This window comes from Patagioenas fasciata, chromosome 1 (genome assembly GCF_037038585.1).
Source record: "Patagioenas fasciata isolate bPatFas1 chromosome 1, bPatFas1.hap1, whole genome shotgun sequence".
In the NCBI taxonomy this organism is placed as follows: domain Eukaryota; kingdom Metazoa; phylum Chordata; class Aves; order Columbiformes; family Columbidae; genus Patagioenas; species Patagioenas fasciata.
This window is the reverse complement of record NC_092520.1, coordinates 11,531,185-11,552,571: the sequence shown is the minus strand read 5'-3', so window position 1 is coordinate 11,552,571 and position 21,387 is coordinate 11,531,185.

Sequence of the window (21,387 nt, the reverse complement as noted above, 5' to 3'; positions counted from 1 at the left end):
GATTCCCCTGCACCCTGAGCGGTGCCGGGGGAGCCGCTCCCGGGGGTGCGGCGGGAGATGGAGGCGGCTGGGGCAGCCGGTGAACCACCCCGGGATGAGCCCGTCCGAGCACTGGGGCAGGCTCCCGGTACCAGTGCCATTGCAACTTGCCTGTGAGCACAGCTACGCTGCTGAGCCCTATGTATGTGGTACAGAGCCTGTGACAGCCCGCTGTGAAAGCTACACCTGTCCAAAGAGCTGCTCCCTGTGGTTTTGCCTGCAAGGAAACATATTTAGTGCCTTCTGTGCCTTTGAATTGTCCAGGTTCCCATTCTGCCTGTTTTTTTAGGATGTTGTGATGAGGCACCTGTTTGATCATCCATTTGGTTCTCTCTCCAACAGCGGAGCCCAGGCCTCTGTCTGATCAGGTGTATTGTTCAAGAGAGAGATCACCTTCACATGATTTTTCTTCTTTTTTTTTTCACTAACAGTGGCTACCTTCAGCTATTCCCTCCTCTGCAAAAACTGAGGTGCTGCTAATTTTGTTTGTTTTCTAGTCTGCTGCTCTTTCACTTTGCCCATGCCTCCCACTTGGCCGCAGGTGACAGCTGCTAAACCAAAGTACAGGTAAGAAGGTCCCCATGCAGACCGGCAGTGTAGCGCCCTTCACAGATTCCGTAAAGCACTCGCATGCCCCGGTCAATCTGCTGCTGTAATTTAGTGTGAAGGTGAAAAAACAAGTGAGCAAGCAAAACCAACCAGCAACTTCACGCTAATCACAGGGGCCAGGGTAATAATCACAAAGCAGGAAGGCATGGTCTGCACAGTGAAAAACGAGAATGAAAAAAAATACAAAAACTGCTTGTAAAATGTGCCAGCTGAAATTAACATTTCTGCAATGGAAGTATGTAACAAATACCAGCTTTGTCTAAAAATGACAACAGAGTTTATGATTTTATACCCGCCACCTGGTTGCATTGGTCATGGAAGGTGATATTGTGCAAGTCACCTTTCCTAGCAGGTTATTACCAAATGCATTAAAAAGCTATCTAGAAGTCACAAGATCTGAACCTCACTGTGTCACTCACTAAACAAACACAGTGAGGAGATGTCCTATTCCAAAAAGCTCATAATCCACATCGACAAGACAAATTTAGAGTGGGAGGAAAATGTATTATGCTGCAGATGGTACTGAGAAAGAAACCGATTTGCCCAAGGTCATGCAGGAAGTCTGTGGCAGAGCCAAGAACTAAACACAACTCTCCTGAAAACCAACCTAAAAATAGTGCTTGATAATTGCACATGAACTCCAGAAAACACACATTACACAGATAATCATCTTTTGACCAGCATTTTGGAGGTGCTGGGCTCCATTTCATTATAATTTTAAACTGCGTTGATAACTGAATGGTCACTTTCTAAATTTAAACCACATTATTTGAGTGTCTTCTATCCTCAAATTCATATTGTGGAACAAAAGGCACTAACAGATAGCATCTGGGCCAACGCAGATGCTTTCTGAGTGTGCCCGTTTCTGCTACCCCCTTCCTAGCGGGAACCAAAAGGGTATCCAAATCTGCACCTTTGCCTTGGGAGGGGGAGATCCTGCTCCTCACAGTGTTTTCCTGAGGCTACAAGGGGCTGTGTTGTCCATACCCACACTGTGCCTGGGAGCAGTACCTCAGATTTGATCCCATATTCCACCACGCCCTGTTTGGCCCCATTAAAATATTCCCTGGAATACGGCTTTCATTTGTTCTTATGGGAAACCTGTCTAAGGTCTCAGAAGGTGCCTCCCCTGTGTCCTCTTCTTATTCCAGTTCCCTCTTACCTGTTTTCTAAACCAATGCAGAAGCTTTTCTTGCCATGCAAAACCCACACAACCGGAAAACAACAGTAACATGTTGCACCCTTCAGGCACCCTTACTTGTCACTTAGGAAAGCTATTTACACATACATTTAGTGAATGTAATAATGTATAAATGCTAATGAGTATTAGTAGAAGTAGTTAATGCAGTTTTCCTTATTAATCAATTCTACCAGCATGGTAATGACTTCTGTTGTTCTTCTGGAGCTTTCTCCAGCAGGGAGCGAGCTCTGTTGATTAGCAAGACGATTTTGCATGTATATAACGTTTTTGTTCATCTGTAACAATCTCATTGTCGTATTTTTTTCTCAAGGAGGTAAGCCGTTCCCAACTTACGCTTAAGGAATAACTAGGGCAGAAGGAATTGCGTTGCCTCCCATACCACCATTTTGCAGCTGTGTATCTGTCAGATTCAGTGGAATGAAAAACCGCTGTGAAAGAGGATTTGGAGCACGATGGCTGAGATGCCCCAAATCAGGTGACAAGTCAGAGGTGGCCTGGAGCGAAGCTTCTAGCTTCACATCTTAGAATAATTTGCTATTTTGCAGCAGGTGTTGAAAGGTAAATAGCTTCAAATGACTATTGGAATATCTGATTAATAATGTCATCATGCTCTACAGATACAGACCAGGCAACAGCTTTTAGGTTCCCACATCCTGAGTAGTGAGTCTCTCCTCTTTTTCTTGCCAAGATGATCAGATTCAAGATGTGAGTAAATCACTGCAGCAACAGAATATTTCCCTTTCTCTTAACCCAGTAATTTACATTGAAATGATCATAAATAATTCAGCTAGTATAAATAAAAATAAATCCAAGCAGAAAGAAAAGGTTCTTCCAAAGATTCAAGGTTCAGAAGAGGAGAGGACAGGTTTTAGACCTGATGTTAACTCAACCAGTAGTGAGCTATTGAAGCTGAATCTCAGAATACTGTCATAAATTATGAAACATTGACATTTCACTTTGAATTAATGCAAAGGGCTGTTTTAGAGACAGTTGCCTGGGCAAATTAATACACTTTTTCCTTCACCAGGCCAAATGTTAGCAACACTGCTATTTTTCAAAGTATCAAACTATTTGCATATTGAAAATGTTTTCATACAATCTGTTCCCCAGGGCTGTTGTGTGCGTTGCTTTGAAAAGGTAATCAGTCATAATTCACTGGCTCCTTGAACCAAAATATAACTTCATTCGAAATACTACCAACGATTTTCAGTGTGAGAGGTTGCTCATTACCAGGGAATTGCTTTCTGTTTATAAGGGCACAGGCCACCAGCACAGGAAAAGCCATTCAATAGGCTACAATTGCCTTTCTGGGCTTGCTACCAGTAAAAGCTCTGGGTAGTGGATAGCAATGGAAAAACTAGGCATGAGCACGTGAAAAAATATTCACTATACCTCCCTGAAATTTGAACTTTGGATGTGACTACATGTCAAACCATCAGTTTATTGCTCATATGGATTGGCAATGTTTTTTGCTTTGCGTTGTTTTTTTGTTTGTTTGTTGGTTTGGTTGTTTGTTTGTTGGTTTGTTTTTTTAAAGGGGGAAAATCGTAACCCTCCAAAGTGACTTTTTGTGAGACTACATTTTACAGTTCAGTGTTTTAGGTGTCATTTCAGTAAAGCATTGGTTAAGAATGTGCCTAAGTACTGAATGGTTAGACATACAAGCAGTGCTTAAGTGCTTCACTAAACTGGGGTTTAAAATAATTAAAATAATTATTTGAAATGTCATCTGAATGATAGGAAAATCACTAGTCACTTTTAGCAAGTTCCATGGGGTTTGGATCCATCATTCTGAACAAGATACTCTGGCACCTCCTAATCAAAGCCCTTTCTTTATCTCAGGGACAAGATCTCCTGAAACAGAAGTGCCTCAAGACTGATGTGAACAAATCACAGTTCCATATCCCGCAGGTGGGTTTCTCTCTATCTGATTCCCCGAAGAGAGGCAGCCTCCTGGTCATACCGAAGACTTCTGTACAAATTTCTTGCAGCTTTTTGTCTCTTCTCACTTCTCATTACAGTGGATAACACTAGCGCAGCGTTAAGAAAGTTAACAAGTAGTGACAGTGCTCATGGACTTCTCTAGAAACGTGATGTGGCAGCACAAGGCAGCTCAGCGGTGACGACACCAGAAATTTGCTTCAAGGCCATTCTTTGCGTTTCCTCAAAAGTGATTTCCTCCACAAATGTTATTCAAGGGCATTGAGCGGCTGCTCTGCACGAATGGCAGCAGCAGAGGGGTTTGCAGCCTGCAGGTGCTACCAGGGGAATAATTAAGGGGACAGGTACAGCACTTAGCTTATCGCTAGCTAGTGCTCCCGTTCAACAAGAAAGTTCTCCTGCTAATGGAGGAAACGTGAAACTGGGGGTTTACCACATCTCTCCATCTTGTTTAGAGACTGCAATGAGATTACACATCAAAAAATCCATTTTGACAGTGCGTATTGAAGTATTTCTCTTGTATTATGCCAGATTATGCCTTGCAGCACAAAACTATTCATGTTTCTAACAGCCAGACATCAGAGGCTTGACTTAAACTCATAGAGTGAGGTCATCCTGCATAGAAGGGAAACATTTGAGCTGGTGTGCCTGCAATGTCCACCATTTGAAGGATACAATAATATTTGTGAAGGACTGGGTCAGCTTTGATTGTTTAACTTTGATTGTTTAAGTTTGCTTTTCTCTTTGCTCGGTTTCGCTCGTCGCAGCCGTACCCTGGTCTCATTTGAGCCCAACTGCGCGTAGCGTTGACTCCGAGAGGAGGGGATCAAATCTGCAGCTTCCCTTTGCAGGGAACAGACCTGCCAGGCAAAGGGGGATGAGGTGTTATCGATGGGCTGAAGGCAAATCTCAGGAGGTGACACTGGAACGCTTGCCCTCCATCAGGGTAATAAGCTGCATTTGATGGCTTGATCTAACATATCAAATCCTGCTCACAGAAAACTGAGAGCAAGGGTTTGTGGCTTTTTTTCATTGAAACAGATCTGAGAGAGGAAGGAAGTGCTGTGTGGAGCCAGAAATTTCCCATTTGTCTCAGTTAAATCAGTAAGTTTCTAGGTAGCCCCTGACCTCTACCTTAACCTCCTTGAATTTGATTTCCCATTTTGAAAAAATAAAGAGATAGTCACTGGGGATCATAAGACAAGAAAAGACGATCTTTTTTGTGAATTTACTGGTTGAATTGCAGTTTGATTCTCTATTCTGCTATCCACATCTTGTGAGACTATAGAGCAGTCGTGGGTTATCTCTGTCCCTCTGTCTGTGATTAAAAAAACCAAACCAAACCAAACCAAACCAAACCAAACCAAAACAAAACAAAACAAAACAAAACAAAACAAAACAAAACAAAACAAAACAAAACACAAAAAAAAGAAGCCAAAAAACCCCACCAACACCAAATCAGAAACACTTTTGGCTTGTCTCCTCTTTTTAGACAAACATAGCTATTGTTATGTATTTTATGGTGATTTGCCTTCTAGAGGTCTGACTTTGACTGAGGTCCTTTAATTTTAGTAGGAGAGTGTGATAAATAGCTCTGAGATTTCTCCTTGAAGCACTCTGAGTCAGTGAAAAGATGTTGCAGAAGACATTGCGTTAGTTAATACACAATAAAGAATAAAATGAAAGCAACCTAATTTTATAAAAATTATGAAAGGACCTGCAACCAGACAGTAGAAAGTTCGAAGGATTCAGGATACTGTGCAGCATAGGGGAGGACTGATCTTACCCACAATAGTTTTCTGTAGCTTTTTCTGTTCATTGTACCCAGAACTGACTGCAATAAACATTTAAACATGTGCTTAACTTGATAGACACGAGTGGCTTTTTGACTTCAATTTTAATGCATATTTAAGCTTAGGCATGGCTGCTTGCAGGGTGGGGATTTAGTATGGGATTCCCTGGTCCTTTGCACACATGATTTCATTAGGTGTTGTCTGTTTCTGTAGCGCTGCCTTAGGGCATGAGCCAAGCCCAGCTGAAGTCAGGGGGAGTCTCTGCAGATTTTGATAGCAGTTGGACCGGACCCTTTATAAGAAACAAAAACAGATTTTGTGGAACATAAAAGCCAAAAAGAAATCCTGCTAAATTTGTGGGGATGAAATACTCATTTCCTGTTTTAGGACTAGAGACTTTATAAATCAAGCTTCTAACCAGAGCAAAATTTTACCAGCCGTACTATAAGCCATTGGAAGTAAGGGGAAAGTATAATATACTCTTAGCAAACCCTTGGTTTTAACTGAGCAGAAGGCATTGCTTGGCTGCACATAACAGTTCAGCAGGAGGTAATGATCATGTTTATTTGGGTTCACAGATTCTTTTGCTGTTGTATGCTTTCATGGTACCTGGTTTAAAAAAAAAAAAATCTATAAAGAATATAGAATATAGAAACAAATGCCAGTTTCTCTGTGGTTTCATGCCATAGCTGTCATCTCACATGAGGTGAGACGGCTTTCGGTTGCCAAGCCAAGCCATCCTAGCTTAACTTGTCTCACAGCTCCGGTTTCTGCTGTTGGCATCAGCTTGTAATAGAGTTACAGGATTAAAAACTTGTCATTCCTGAAAGCCTTCTTGGTGATGAGCAGAGTTTGAGACACAGATTTGAGTCCTGTTTGATTGCATTGTTATTCTCTCTGTTTTGGTGGCAACATCCGTGACAGGTTGGCAGGTACAATTCACAGTTCCAGTATTGGCTTTGCGTGCTGCCCTCTGCCCTCTGCTTCCAGCTGAATTATGCCCCAACCACAATCCCTGGCGCTTGCACTTGATGAGATGAGATAAGAGACAGAAATGACAGAAAGCAAGGAGAAAAGAGAGGATAAAAGAAAGAGAGAAAAGGTAAAGAAAAAAAGCTATCTGCTGGTCAAATAAGAACATCCAGATGCCAGTGGTGGATGACTTCAGTAAAGACAGGTAAGAATAGTCAACTGTCTAATAGGACATAAAGGGGAAAACAGAGATCATAAAGGATAAAAGAACAGCTGAAATGAAAGGATAAAATGTGATAAAAGTCAAACAAGACAAGTATTACATTGTCAGCTTGGAGTGTCTGTGTGTTTTGAGTGCTGGTACCTGCTTAGTGCCTGCTGCCTCACGGCTCCTCAAAGAACCAACTGGACCTGAGAAGTCAGAAGGTCCAGCTTTGCAAGGCCTCTAATTTTTTAGTGACACTTTTTCCCAGTTTCCTGGAGATAACTGCAAATGTTACTGTCACTACCAATTACATACCCAGAAGGTTAATATCTGTCTGGGGCTTAAAAGAAGATCCAAAAGAAGAGATGCATTGTTTAAAAAACCCTGATTACAGGTGCTTCAGGTTTTGGAGGGAAGTTGACAACAAGTAGAAGGGGACCCAGTTAATTGTTGGCTGTTCAATACCCGCTGAAAATCAGGAAACTTGATCATTTCTTTCCATCTGGGAAACTAAATCATACTTGCAACTCTTATCCTGGGGCCACAAGGGCAGAAATGGATTCTCTGGTTTCTATTAAGATGCAAATTGAGATCTTTTCCACTTTAGAGAAGTGATGGTATCTCTTTGTAGAGTGAATTCATTGGTATCTAGTAAGTCTGTTTCGATCTTTTTCTTCTTTCTTTCAACATATTTTGAGAAGTCTAACAGGAATTTAATATCTATGAGATCACTATCCTTCAAAACAGAAATCCAAAAGTTTTGAGAGCAGACTAACTGGGGCAGTCATATGCAGTGGAACTGAAGAAGATGTTTCTTCAACAAACCGAGCTGCAAATACAGCTTAAAAGGAACACTGCATCGAGACCTGAACTGGGGAGACCCTCGGTGGGTTTCATATTTGTGATTTACACCTTATAAAAATGAGACTCTTGACTGAAGTAATTTTGTTTTCAGTCATAAATCAGTGGTGGAACCACTATGATCTTCAGTAAGACCAAGTTTTATCTCATGATTCCCATAGAAAAGAACTTCCTATCACGGAGTACCTGGCCAAACCTGTATTAAAAGCAACAATACCAAGGGCCCATTTCCTTTCACCCAAATATGCCTCACCCAGCCATCCCTCAAGAGACAACAGAAACCAAGGCTCTGCCATCCCACCCAACAGAGACCTCATCCTCTTCCCTGACCAGCACCTTCTCAGACAGAAAGGTGCTTCAATCTGAGCAGGTTGTGTGATGAGATGGTGGCTATCTCTCTGATGGAGGAGGCAGCAATCTGTGGGAAAGGCACCTCCTGAAAGTAGCACCAGCCCCTGTGTTATATTTAAGAGGTTATGCTACAAAATAACCCAGTAATCTCAATTAAAGTGTATGTTTTAATGCAAAAAGCAATACTGCTCCTAGTAGCAACATTTCAAACCATTTTAACGTCTTATTTACTCTCTGCTGTTGCTCCTTATATCCCACAGGGCAGGAGACATTAGGGTGTGTGATGTGCATACAACAAGGTTGTCAAGCTACCTTTATCTCATGTGTGCCAATCAGCTGCTGGGACTAACTATACTAGAGAGAAGCTGCTAGGACAGAGAGAAACAGCTAGAGGCAATCTTAGGACTACAGGAGAGGACAGAGAGAGGAGTGGAGGTTTAAGAGACACGCTTAAGAGATAGCTGGAGGAAATGATAAAGGAAAGATTTTGAACACAGGTTAGGGCTGCCTGGGGAATTATGCTTCTCTGAGAGACATAGAATTGTAGAACCATTTAGGCTGGAAAAGACCTTTGAGATCATTGAGTCTAATCATCAACCTAACAATGCCAATTCCACAACTAAACCATGTGCCTAAGCACCACATCTAAATGTCGTTTAAACACCTCCAGGAATGGTGACTCAACCACCTCCCTGGGCAGCCTGATAACCGTTTCAGTGAATAAATTTTTCCTACTATCCAATCTAACATTCCCCTGGTGCAATGTGAAGCCTTTTCCTCTCATCCTGTTACTTGTTACTTGGGAGAAGAGACCAAACCCCTCCATGCCACAACCTCCTTTCAGGTAGTTGTAGACAGCGATAAGGTCTCCCCTCAGCCTCCTTTTGTCCAGGCTGAACAGCCTCAGGTCCCTCAGCTGCTCCTCATCAGACTTGTGCTCCAGACCCTTCATCAGTTTTCTTGCTCTTCTTTGAACTCCTTCAAGCACCTCAATGTCTTTCTTGTAGTGAGGGGCCCAAAACACGTTAAAAGGCTAAAACAAAGTAAAATTTCAGTGGAGTGGTTGAGACACTTGAAGCATGGCTTGCAAGAGGAGAGCCCAGCCACTGGTCAGGAAAGCTGGAGGCTATTTGCAGGGGTGTGTGCATCCAAAAGATTGGTAATGCAGAGAAAGCCCAAGAGATTTTACTGGAGCCCCAAGGTAAAACTGAAACTGTGGCCCTCTGGACTGCAGGATTCATTATACTGTCAGGGCCTTCCCCACCATCTGGAAACCAGGAGCTTATTGCGTTTCGTCTGCTACTTGGAGGGCTTGAACATGAGGAAGTCTCCTGAGCTAAACTAATACAAAGTTGAAAAAAAAATTCTAGCTATTTGTTCTAGCAAGCATAAATTTCATGGGAGAATTCTTGGACTGATCTTCATTGTAGACCAATCATTTGATGAGTGAAGTGCCACACTTCATTTATGCATTGCACCAAGAACCGGAGAGTTGCTAGAGTGGACCCAACCAGACACAGGTGGGATTCAGCAGCCTGGCTCTGAGTGTGTCTGCTTCCTGATGTTTTGCAGGGAGAGCAAGAAAATCCCTCACAGATGATGAGGGAGGAACTTGCAGACAGAAAGTTTCTTCTGGATAATTCTAGACAGCCACTGATTGGCTTCTGCCCTGAGGCATTACAGTTTATATCCCTAATATATTTTTATATTGCCTAATAAAACTGTTGGCTGTTGCCATTACATGGGTAATGGACATTTATATAAAACTCTTTATGAGCTGTAGATGGAGATCATCCTCTTCACCACACACATGGAACCACCTCTGGAGTAAAATGCAGGAGCTGTTTAATGGCCTGGCACAGTTAAAAAACCCCAGCTACATTGAAGAGGAAGAAAGTCTCCTCATCAAGTTGAGACTGAATGAGAAATTTAGAAAACCAGGTTTTTTCCTTCTGCCAGAAGAGGTTAGACCAACATAGGACCTTTTGAAAGAAAGAAAACTGTGGCATTTCAAGTATACCGTGGCAGAGTTCCTCTCCAAGGTTCATCTGCTGCAGTTTGAGATCGACAGCAGATTCCAGCATCCACTGAATTAATCCAAACATGTTTCTTCACTGAGATTTGATGTAGAAAAAAATGCCTGCTTGAACACATTTGCCTTTAGTCATTTATTATTTTGTACTCTTTGTCACTTGAACACTTACTGTGTTTTTCTTTTAATACTGCTTTGGCAGATCGCAAGAAATGATTCCTCTAGGAATGAAGAAAAGTCATTGCTGAAACTAGAAGTGGTAGCTGATTGCCATTTCCCTTCACAGAAACAATGTTCAGAAGACAGAGTGAAATGTAATTGCAGAAGCTATGAAGTCCTTGGTCTTGTTAAGGAAAAGGACTGTTTGAAAGAGATGCAAATAGCTAAAATGTAAGCAAACAAACAAAAAGCGATTCAGGCAATATTTGCAAAGAGTCCACAAAACATTTCAAGACACCTAAAAGTGGATGGTTTCTATTCTGTTTGGTTTACACAGTAAATAACATGATGCAAAAACCTGTTCCAAAAATAATTTTTTTTCCTCTCATTTTGTATACTTAACAAATTATCCAGAACTCATGTAGAGATTTCTGTCTTCAAAAGATGAGAATTAGTTAAAAGCAAATTAAAAAATAATCTCCATAATCTCCCAAGGATAAATATTCCCTTCCTATGGCATTTGGGGAAACTGAGAACAGAGCTTAAGTGGATTGCTGAGGGCTTCCCATACCTGAGCCTGCATTAGAACAGCAGAATTCTTGTCTCATGGGTTTGCCGCCTAAAAAGATGGAGGGGGGTTGTACTCATAGCATTAATTTCCCTGTCTTTCTTAAATACATGCCATCATTATAACGTATCTTACCCATTTGAGTTAATCGGATATAAAACATTAACTTTTGCAGAAGTATGAGAGCTTCACCGAAGAGCACTCTCAGACATTACAGAGTAGCATCAAAATTAACATGGAAGCAATTTAGACCTTCAGTTTAAATGCCTTCAGCAAGGGATTAAGATTTTCCCGTCACCACTCAAGCACTTCCTTATGTGCTCCCTGCTTATCATGCACCCCTTACTTATTGTGCTAGTTACCTTTCTAACATTAAAGCAGTACTAGGAATCTTTCCTTTCGCTCCTGATAGTTTCATTGTTCAATTCAAAAAAGAAAGTGCTAACTTTTTTTCTCAATGCATGGCTTATGCTCTTCTCTAGATACTACCTACAACGTCCAGATGACCTGATGTTTGTGAAGCTTCACTCCGTCCAGGGCAAAGACTGAAAATAAATGCTGATGTGAGAATGATTATGGGATGGGGAAGGCAGCGTTCATTAAAACATCCTAATCAAGCCTGATGATAAAGCCTTGCATATTTGTGCTGTGAGTTAGCAATAAAGTTTTAAGATAAAACAAACATTTTCCAGTTGGTAGAGGTGATAGTGTTGAAAAGGCTGAGAAGAGTTCAGCTTGTTGCAAATAAGCTTCTTTCTTCTTGCAGTGCAACAGGTAAAAGTAAGTTTTCTACTGACAGATTGCAAGAGATAGTGTAGGTAGAAGTGGACAGTAAATGTAGCTGTCAACACCTTTCAGCCAGAGGTAATCAACACGAGCTTGGTGTGTACGCCCATGCCCCTTCAGATACCAGAACATGCATTTTTAAATTTTTTGCAGGTGATAATTCATGTGGCCACTGACCCAGTTTGCCTAGACCCCTTTTATTAACGTACTGCTAGGTGTCTGTTTTCTTAAGCAGTACTTCTTGTGTGGTGAATATATGATGTGGGAGAAAACTGCCCCTGCTTGGAAGCTCTGGCTGGTGGGAAGAAGGGAAACTGAACTAGCTGAGGTGAGCATCAGATGTCAGGGTTGGAAAGTAAGAGTGCTCTGCGCTTAGAGGAACTCAAAGTCAAACTAAAGCCTGGCCTTAGAAAGATAAAAATAGCCTTTTGCTGTTTATTTTTCCTAGAAGCCCTTTAGCTTAAACTAGCATAAGTGGTGGGAGAGCATAGACTGGGAGGACTGAGATGGCAAGTGTATCAGGGAGAGCTAGAGACTACATTGGACAAATAACGGGGAAGGTGCAGTATGGATTATAGTCTTGTGTTGCACAAGAGAGGAGATGCGAGATACCATGGCAGGAAAAGTGGGAGAAGGAATGGATGCAGGAAGGCTGGAACCCACCTCAAGGAGAAAGCAACCATACAGGAGAGGACACAAGGTTTAGCCAGTGCTTGGACAGCCATGCTTATGGAGAGCAACCCCATTACCTTCTTGTTTCAACTGGGCATCATCTACACCTATAGGTACTTACTGAAATTCGGACATTTTAATTTTGAACGGAATTTGAGCCCTCACCTCTCTGAGCTCAGAGCAGGGGCATGAGCTTGTTAAATTAGGAGGGAGGGTCTTCTCACTTCCAGAAAAGGACGTTCACTTGGTGTGTGTTCAAAGCCAGTGGCCCTCTACGATGGGGCAAACACACATTTCTGAACCTCATATTGCCTCAGCTGAACAGAGAGTGACGAAAGTGTCTCCATGATGTGGTTGTGGTAGTTCACTGTGGCTGGAAAGATACCTTTGGTAGCTCAGAAGGGGTCTGGAGTTTGTGGTCTGACTGCAGGAGAAGTGCAAGAAGTGGGAAACAGATTTGAAGCGAGACCTTACATCATAGCTAGGTGTGCTAGTGCTGTCCTATCTCACAAAATGCTGTCCATTTGAAAAAAATAATTGTGTATAGCAGCTTGAGTTCTCATTCAAGAAGAACCCATGGGATGTTGTCCAGTGTTGAGGCTGCTAGGCAGCCGTCCCTTGTGGTTTATCCTTGAATATGATATTGCATGTTGTTAATACCTGGGCCGCCTCCAAGACACTGGGCAAGCTTGATGTGGTCTGGGCTGTGCTTGTAAAGACGGATGAAGCAAGAATGAGGGAATCTGTACATGGATACCTCTGTCCCATTTCTCCCTCCCCAGGCGATGTCCCAAGCTGCACGGCGTCTCTCACAAAGCCAGATGTACTTCTTTGATAGCGGTGCTGACACTGATGTGTGATACTCACATTTCCCCATGGCACCATCAACCTTTGGTCTGGTGCTGGGCTGCAGTGTGGGGTGTGAGGCCTCCCTCAATGTGGCTGGTGAGGTCAGCTGGAGGAGCACTGCTCTGCCAGGCTGGGCTGTCTCCAGGCTATTCAACTTTTTCTTCTTTTTAATCTTAAAAAGCTGAGAGGCTGCTGCCAAGCTGTCTGTTGGCCTTTGGTCAGTGCTAACATCTGACCTATGGCTGGGAGAAGGTACTTGGCCTGGGACAAGTAATGTCAGGGACTCTCTGACAAGCTAGCAGTGTAGAGGACTGAGTTCCAGCACTTGGGAACATTCCTGGCGCTGTTTGTAAGCAGAAGTGTGTATAAGTTTATAAGCATATGTGTAAGCATACTCTCGAACTACTGTTTCCCCACAAACCCTGTCATTTTTCAATGATCCTTCGTTTATTCAATCCAGATAGAAGCTGGTTCCTTTGATTTACATTTTTTTACACTCTTTCATGCTCCTGCATATTTTAAATCTGGAAAGAGTGTTTGTGATCTTCCAGTCTGATTGCCCACGTAACACTGCATTTCCCCATCAGTCGACAAAAGTGATAGTTAAATGGTTAAGGCGTTCCCTGTATAAGCAAACAACCTGTTCTTTTGGCGCTTTTTGGTGCACTTGGAAATGTTCACTGATAGATTTAAATTAGCAGGATACCACTTTGAATGCAAGTACACCAGCTTTTAGACTGCTTTCATTTTGAAACAGGGTTTCTGTGCTCATGTTCTCTCTGCATCTATCTGTCACTCTCTTCCCCAGGGTTTTTTTGGCTTGTGCAATTTCAATCACATTTAGCAGTGGTCCCAAGGAGATTATTTCTTGACAAGTTCTAATATAACAGAGGGTGGATTGATGAGAGAGACACCGTTAATATCCCTGGGATAAGGGCCACAACATGAACTCAAGTGTTATTAAGGCATCAGAGTGTACAAGTGCAAGGTGCAGATCCTCAGGAGACTGGGCTTCCTCAATCACACCGCTTGTTGATAGAAATATAGTGAGTTTTGTCCAGATTTACCCACCTGACCATAATATACTGGATTTTCTCCAGTCTTATTTTCAAATTCACTTCCTGGGTGAGTCCTGCTTTTCCCACTCCTCTGCAAATCTGAAAATATTCCTGGATCTGATCCCAACAGGCCTTTTCCTTTGAAAAATGAGTATGTTCGGAATATGGAACTGGCATTGAAAGACCAGGAAAGCTCAAAACTTTGTTTTCCTTGCAAATAAGTAAGGATCATTCGGCGAGTTTCAGCTTGAATATCTATTCTGTTTATGGATCACAGCAGAGGCAGAAAATGGAAGTTATAAATATATTTTTGGAGTTTAATTAGAAATGAAAGAGGTGTTCCAGAAATCACCTCTGTATCGCTAATGGTCTCTGGTGCTGGCACACTGTGCCTCGGGACTTGCTGCTGGCTTTTTGAACAAAAGCTGCAAACTGGAAAAATAAACCAGGTTGCAGCTCCTGTTCTGCAATGTCTATGCACTGAACTGGATCCTAGCAAGATGGAACAGCTTTCTCCTGTAGCAAGTGGCAGAATACAAAGCAGCTGGTAGAACTAAAAAAAAAAAAAAAAGACATGAAAAAATAGCCAAAAAAAGAGAGAAGAAATTAGACAAACCGCATGCAAACACTAGTGAATCATCTCCACAGGCTTTCTGCTTGCCCAATATGCTTCCTGAGTGCCAAGACCAAGGAAAATCACACCATTTTATTAAGGTAAGCTGCTTTCTAAAGGCAAGCCTGGCATCTGCACGCTCTGTTTGAGGGAAGACGTTGCAGTGTTCACGCACCACAAAGATGCCCAGATGCTGGCATGAGGTTTGTTTGGATGAGCAGTGCCGCCAGAGTGACAGCAGAGAGCTTGCTGTCCTTCCCAGCCCCACTCTGGTGACAAGTGACCTACTGTTAGATTAACCCTGCTGCTGTCACCCTGCTGTTTGATTGGCAAGAGAGTCCCAGTGTGCAGGAAAGCCTTTTCCCATGGATCCGCTTTCTTCCTACGTATGTGTCCAACAGAGACTATGCAAGATCACACAGATAGTGCTTCACTTCAACCTGTACCCACAAGATACATAGCTGGCACACAGAGTGGCACTTGTGGGCTTTTGAGTGCTATTTCACCCCATTTGGGCCTGAAATGAAGATAAGGATCCATCTGATAGTGTCAAACAGGGTGGACTGCCCTGCAGTGGGATTGCTCTGGGACCTACCATGTTGCTGTAAATCAGCTGCATCCAGAAGGAAACCTCTGGTTACAAATCGGATCTGGGAGCTTACTGTATCAGTCAAACATACAGAAGACACACTGAACTCAAACCAGACCAGGAGAGAACCTAGGTTGAAGTTTTGGCCTTTTGCCCTAGTGGGAGTATCTTGGGTGGGAAGTGACAGAAATTGATCATCTGGCTAGTGCTGGGATCAGAATTGCTTGAGAAAAATGCATTCTCGGAGGTGCTGTCTCTGAGGGAACTCAACTGACTGCAAGTGCACCAGTACAGGCTAGAGGCTGACCTACTGGAGAGAAGCTCTGTGGAAAGGGCCTGGGAGTCCTGGTGAACAACAGGTTGTCCTTGAGTCAGCAATGTGCCCTTGTGGAAAAGAAAGCCAACGGTATCCTGGGGTGCATTAGTAAAAGTGTGACCAGCAGGTTGAGGGAGGTTGTTTCTTCTCCTCTACTCTGCCCTGGTGAGGCTGCATCTGAAGTTCTGTGTCCAGTTCTGGGCTCCCCAGTTTAAGGACAAGGAATTGCTGGAGGGAGTCCAGCGGGGCGCTATGAAGATGATGACGGGTCTGCAACATCTTTCTTAAGAGGAAAGATAGAGAAAGCTGGGTCTGTTCAGCCTGGAGAAGACAAAGCTGAGAGGGGATCTTATCAATGCTCATAAATAACTCAAGGGTGGGTGTCAAGAGCATGGGACCAGACTCTTTTCAGTGTTACCCAGTGACAGGAAGAGGAACAATGAGCACAGACTGAAACATAGGAGGTTCCATCTGTATATGAGGAGAAACTTCTTTACCTTGAGGGTGCCAGAGCCCTGGAACAGGCTGCCCAGAGAGGCTGTGGAGTCTCCTTCTCTGGAGACATTCAAACCCACCTGGACACATTCCTGTGTGATCTGCTCTGGTGAACCTGCTTTAGCAGGTGGGTTGGACTGGATGATCTCCAGAGGTCCCTTCCAACCCCAGCCATTCTGTGATGCCATGTTTCTGTGAAAAGCACGAATAATGGCAGCTGCAAAAGACATTCAGTGGGTCAGCCCAGATGGGGAGGGCTAACACTTATCAGGGGCTCACAAGTAGGTGGCTCAAATCACCACTCTTTGGAGTCAGTATTTGTTGCCTTGCTCCAGCTGCTTTGTGTAAGCAGTGATGCAAAACCTGGCTAAGCATCAACTACAAAAGATGTTCCTTTCATGAAAGGCATTGTAGTTGGTTAAAAAAGATGTGTCTGTGCTGTGTTTAAGAAATGTTTATGCTGCTTGTATGCGGAGTTCACATGTGACAAGACTCCCCACTCAAAATAAGTGCTGAGAAAATTAAGTTGCAGTTTTGGGACATACATTGTCAACAAACACTACTTCAGACATCAGAAACAAGTCTTGATGAACACTGCTGATACACTAAAATGAGTATAGAGTGAATGAAATAGCTTTCTGTTTGATGCCACTGCAGTTTGCTGGTAAATAATTCCTCAGTTTCTGGAAATCACTAGCTAATTATCCTGAAAAATCATGATTCTTTAAGAGTATAAATATCTTTAAACATCAATTAAAAATAATTATAACTCAAAAGCAATCAACAGATTTAAGAAAAAGAGAGTCATCCTAGCTAGCAGAGTACATGCTGCAAATTGAGGAAAGAATTTATGTTTCAGATTTTGTGACAGTTTTTTTAGTATTGATTTTGTCTACTGCTATGGATTTCATCTTCAGTGCCTGCCTCTTGATCATGTTTAAGTGACCCACACCAGCCAAAAGGCTCTTGGTGTATCCATGACCTTTGCAGCACAGTGGGAAACAGCCCATTTTCTGGGATTCACACTTGTATTTTGTGTTCCAGCCACTTCAGTGGGTTTTATCTGTGTCAGTGCTTTTGAGGAAAGCTTTTTTTTTTTTTTTCCTGAAAAAGCATGTTTTTTTCTGCCTGTCAGATTTACTGAATTATTTTTTAAGGATCTAGACAGGCTTGAAATTAAAGCAACAAGCAACGCGTTAGCAGGATTAACTGCTTAATTATTAGATTGGTAGCAAGCAGAAGAAACCTATGGAGGGCAGCCCTTGAATATACTTAAACCCATGCTTCTCCTCAGCTGTTTTAGTGCCTCAGATAGTGACACAACTTGGAAGCTGCAACAACATTAGATTGAGCCTGCAACTGGCCTGGCTTGGTTTGGAAAACCTGAAGCTCCATCTGTCTGCCTCCTTTCTTAAAGATAGGTTCTTTGCTTTTGCTACCTGTCTTTCTCCTAACTTCTCCTGTATTATTAATAGGAATATAATAATATTTATACCAAATCCAATTGTGAATGACTCACAATTTTCTCCTAGGTCTCTAGGACTATGTTTCCCTGCTGTGTACAACTTTTGTGTAGTTGAATTAGAAAATACAGGTATAGCAAGCTGGATCTCCCCTCTGTTCTCAAGGTGTTTCTCCAAATTTACTTCTTGTTTATATTGCACAATTGTCGAAATTTTTGCCATACCTTGTAAACCTCGCTAGAACTTCACATTACAAGGAATTTGGCCTCAAATATTTCCTCCCCCTTTCACAGGGTATTTTTTGCATCCCCAGGCTGTGGTGTGCTGCCTCTCCTCCTGCTGACAGAGCTGCTGTGGGATCGTCCTGTCAGCTCCTTCAGGAAACTGGGTTTCTTCCCCAGTTGCAACACGTCGCATCGTGAAACCACATCCTTACATGTTATAAAAGGTAGCCCTTTTTCAGCCTTTTCTAACATCTTTTTGCATTTCTGTGATGTTCTGAGCATCAAGCAAGGAAAAGATGGACTAGATTTAACAACTTGCATGTAGATACAGCACTAATTTGAAGTGCATGTAGTGTATGTAAACTCAGAATCTAAAAATGTCTCACGTTCTCCTCAAAACTTGAATGGAATGCTTCATTTATTTCTGGTGTGGAGTGGTGGGGTGACCAATATTCAAGATAAACCTGACATGCCTCATAGAGCCACATACTTTTGTAAGGAAGATTCCAGTCCTGCAGAGAACTGTGATGAATTATGTCTTATTCTTGAAAAAGGCTTGAAAACAGCCACTGTCCTCCTCTTTCTCACAGGTTGTAGGTAGCACTTGAGATCCTTTCCAACCCTATTGCCTACAATGTCTATTATCTTCTTAAAGTAATTTCCTCATTTAACCTTGGCTTCTCTTTGAAAAGACACATACTGTATTAATAACATAGATGACAGATAAAGCATTTTGAGTAATTTTTCTAAGTTACATCCTCTCTCTGACAAGGGATCCTACCATCACAGCAATACCCTACAACCAAGACAAAAAGAATTGACTCCAGCTTCAACTATAGCTGCCTGAAAAATATCTCTGAACACCAGACTGCAGGCATATGATGCCAGCTTTGCTTTTGTGTCTGCTTCAGTTTAGGCTCTGAAGTTCACAGCTATGGGCCAAGTTTGGCCCTAACTTCTGTCTGTCTGTAAGAGCCACTGGGTAGTTGGGTCACGCTGCTGGGTACTGGGCAGGTGAAAGGTTAATTGATTCAGCTATGTGCAATGAAAATGTCCATTGACCGGTTAGGACCCTTGGATCGAGGCAGTTATGACAGCAGACAAAGACAGACCAAGTTTTTTCAAATGATCGGGAAAAGACATGGACTTGAAAGTGGCTGTGAAAATAATGACATCTGGGTAGCAGGGCCAGAAAGTGACAAGAAGACCTGAGAAGGATAAGGCAGTGGGTCAATATAGGCTGAGAAGGACTGGAGGCAGCAGAAAAAGGTCCAGTGGTGGAACTGTGTGGATGAAAGATACCTACATGGACATGAAGTTCAACTGATTGATTTTACCATTTCAGCTTTTTAGAAAAGCTTTGATCAGGAGGAGTGACTTTGTGTTTGCCGTATGGCTGCAACTGTGCTGACCCTACAGGGCATGCACTAAAACCAAATTTGCCATCTAGATCTGTGTTGGTGCTTGTATTGGAGAAACTTACTGAGGTGCAACATCAGTGTTTAAAGTCAGGGAAGTCCCTAGACTCATCCCTCAGCCTTGCACTCATGGCAGCAGAGGGGCTTAAATATTAGAGCATCTGATGCATGAAGGGGTCCCTATAGTGAGGGCACCTTGTGCTTCTGCAGCAGATACGACATCTCAGTTAATGTTTTGCCAGCTGAACGTGTCCTTCAAGGCCTGTGCAGCTGGCAAAATAATATTTCTTATTTTGTGCTGCTCTCTTCTACATTGAAATGGCTGCATGACTTCTGTGAAACAATACAACATGGAAGATTAATTCCTGTAGATGTTATATCCACATCCACATACACAAAGGTAAAAAGGAACAGGATACTTTTCAACACGATGTTACCCCTTAGTCAGGCTGTGGTTATGAGCAGCTGAATGCAGAAAGCTGGAGGCAAGGTGGGACCACTAAATCACTGAGTTTCCTGCACATAACAGGGTATTACATTTCATTTCATTACCCGTGATGAAGCCCAAAACTTGTGTTTGTCTGAGGCACGGATTCAAGAAAGATGTAGAGTCATGCTTTGAAGGCACCAAATGACGGGGAGTTCACCACTTCCTCTGACAGTTTGTTCAGGAGGTGAAGCACTCTCAGTGTTTTTAAAAAACGTGCCTTACTGTATTTTCATTTTGTATTTTTATTGTTTAGCTTCCATGGGATCATGCGTTGCTTATTTCTGCTAGGATAAAGAGGATTTTATAGCTCATGTTGGATACCCTTGTGGAACAGTACAGCTTTTAAGTAATTTCTCAATTATTTTCATTGATTAGTGGATTGAACTCTGTCGTTCTTTTACCACTAAACACCTTCTCAGTCCCTCAGATATTCTTGTGTGGCCATTCTAATTCACAACATAATTTTGGTGTCTGAGCACCAGATCAGGATCCAGGGTGGTAGATACTGCCTTGCTAATGCAATACACAGGAAGAAAGATAATCTTACTTGTTCTGTGTTTACACATACAGTGACTATTAGATGTTTTATCAAGGATTGTTCCAGAGAAGAAAACGTGACCCATAGCACAGGGTATAGAGTGGCTGATGTGTACACATCTCAGGGTGATCCCCTATAGAGAGAGGCCACATCCCCTTTGCATAGTGCTCGGCTGAAGAGAAATGGAATTTTTAAAAAATATAAAGGCTTAATGATTTCATTTTAAAGAGCAAGGAAACATTTAAAAAACTATGGGTTGAGCAAACTTTAAAGCCAGGGTAGATCATCTGTAGCTGATCATGAGTATCTTTAAAGATAGATTTAAAGAGTATCAAACTAAGCTTCGAGAAAAATTAGAGTAATAAAAAAATTGTATTTTCCTTCAAGTATTATTATTGTTTTTTTAATTAAAAGCACAGTATCCCAGCAGTCTTTATATAGATTTTGGTCCCACCAGTTCAGCTTCATCCTGCCTGTAGGCAACCCATCACAAGTATTAATCTTTTCAGCTGTTGCTTTCTCTGAGTATTATAAGTTAACTTTTCTCTAAGCTTCTGCCAGTGTAATAACACACCGTAATTTCTGACCATGCAAAGGAGCAGGGTGTTGTTCCCATTGCTGCTTTCTGGGAAGAGAAGCAGCCCCATTTACCCATTCTTTTGCTGCATTAGGAAGGCCTGTACCTCTAAGAGTGTTAAGTGTTGGGGATATTTAATGGAAAGCCTCACAAGTAAAGGAACAAATAAGTGCATTTTGATAAAAAATAAAGTTAAGGATATAATGAGTGGAGAGCACTTGCTATTTGTCTAACCTTTTGAAGTTACTACATCTTTGCACCATCTGGTGGACCCTCTCCCCATGTAGCAGGAAGGAGATTGGCCTCATCAAGACCCAGAAGGTGTACCAGAGCCACCTACCAGGGACTTCATGGAGATAACCAGCTCCACAAACTGCATGATGAACTGACCCTGTCCATACTCTGGAAGCTGGAAGAATTATAGGTAATGATGAGCAGCTTTGGGCCCAAGTACTTGGTACTGCTTAGACGTGGATTGGCTCTTCTGGATGAATTCCTGTGCTGATGTATCTGAGCTGTTCTGGGAGGGATCAGGTATTTCCACCCAACGCAGCCCTGTCCCATGGCA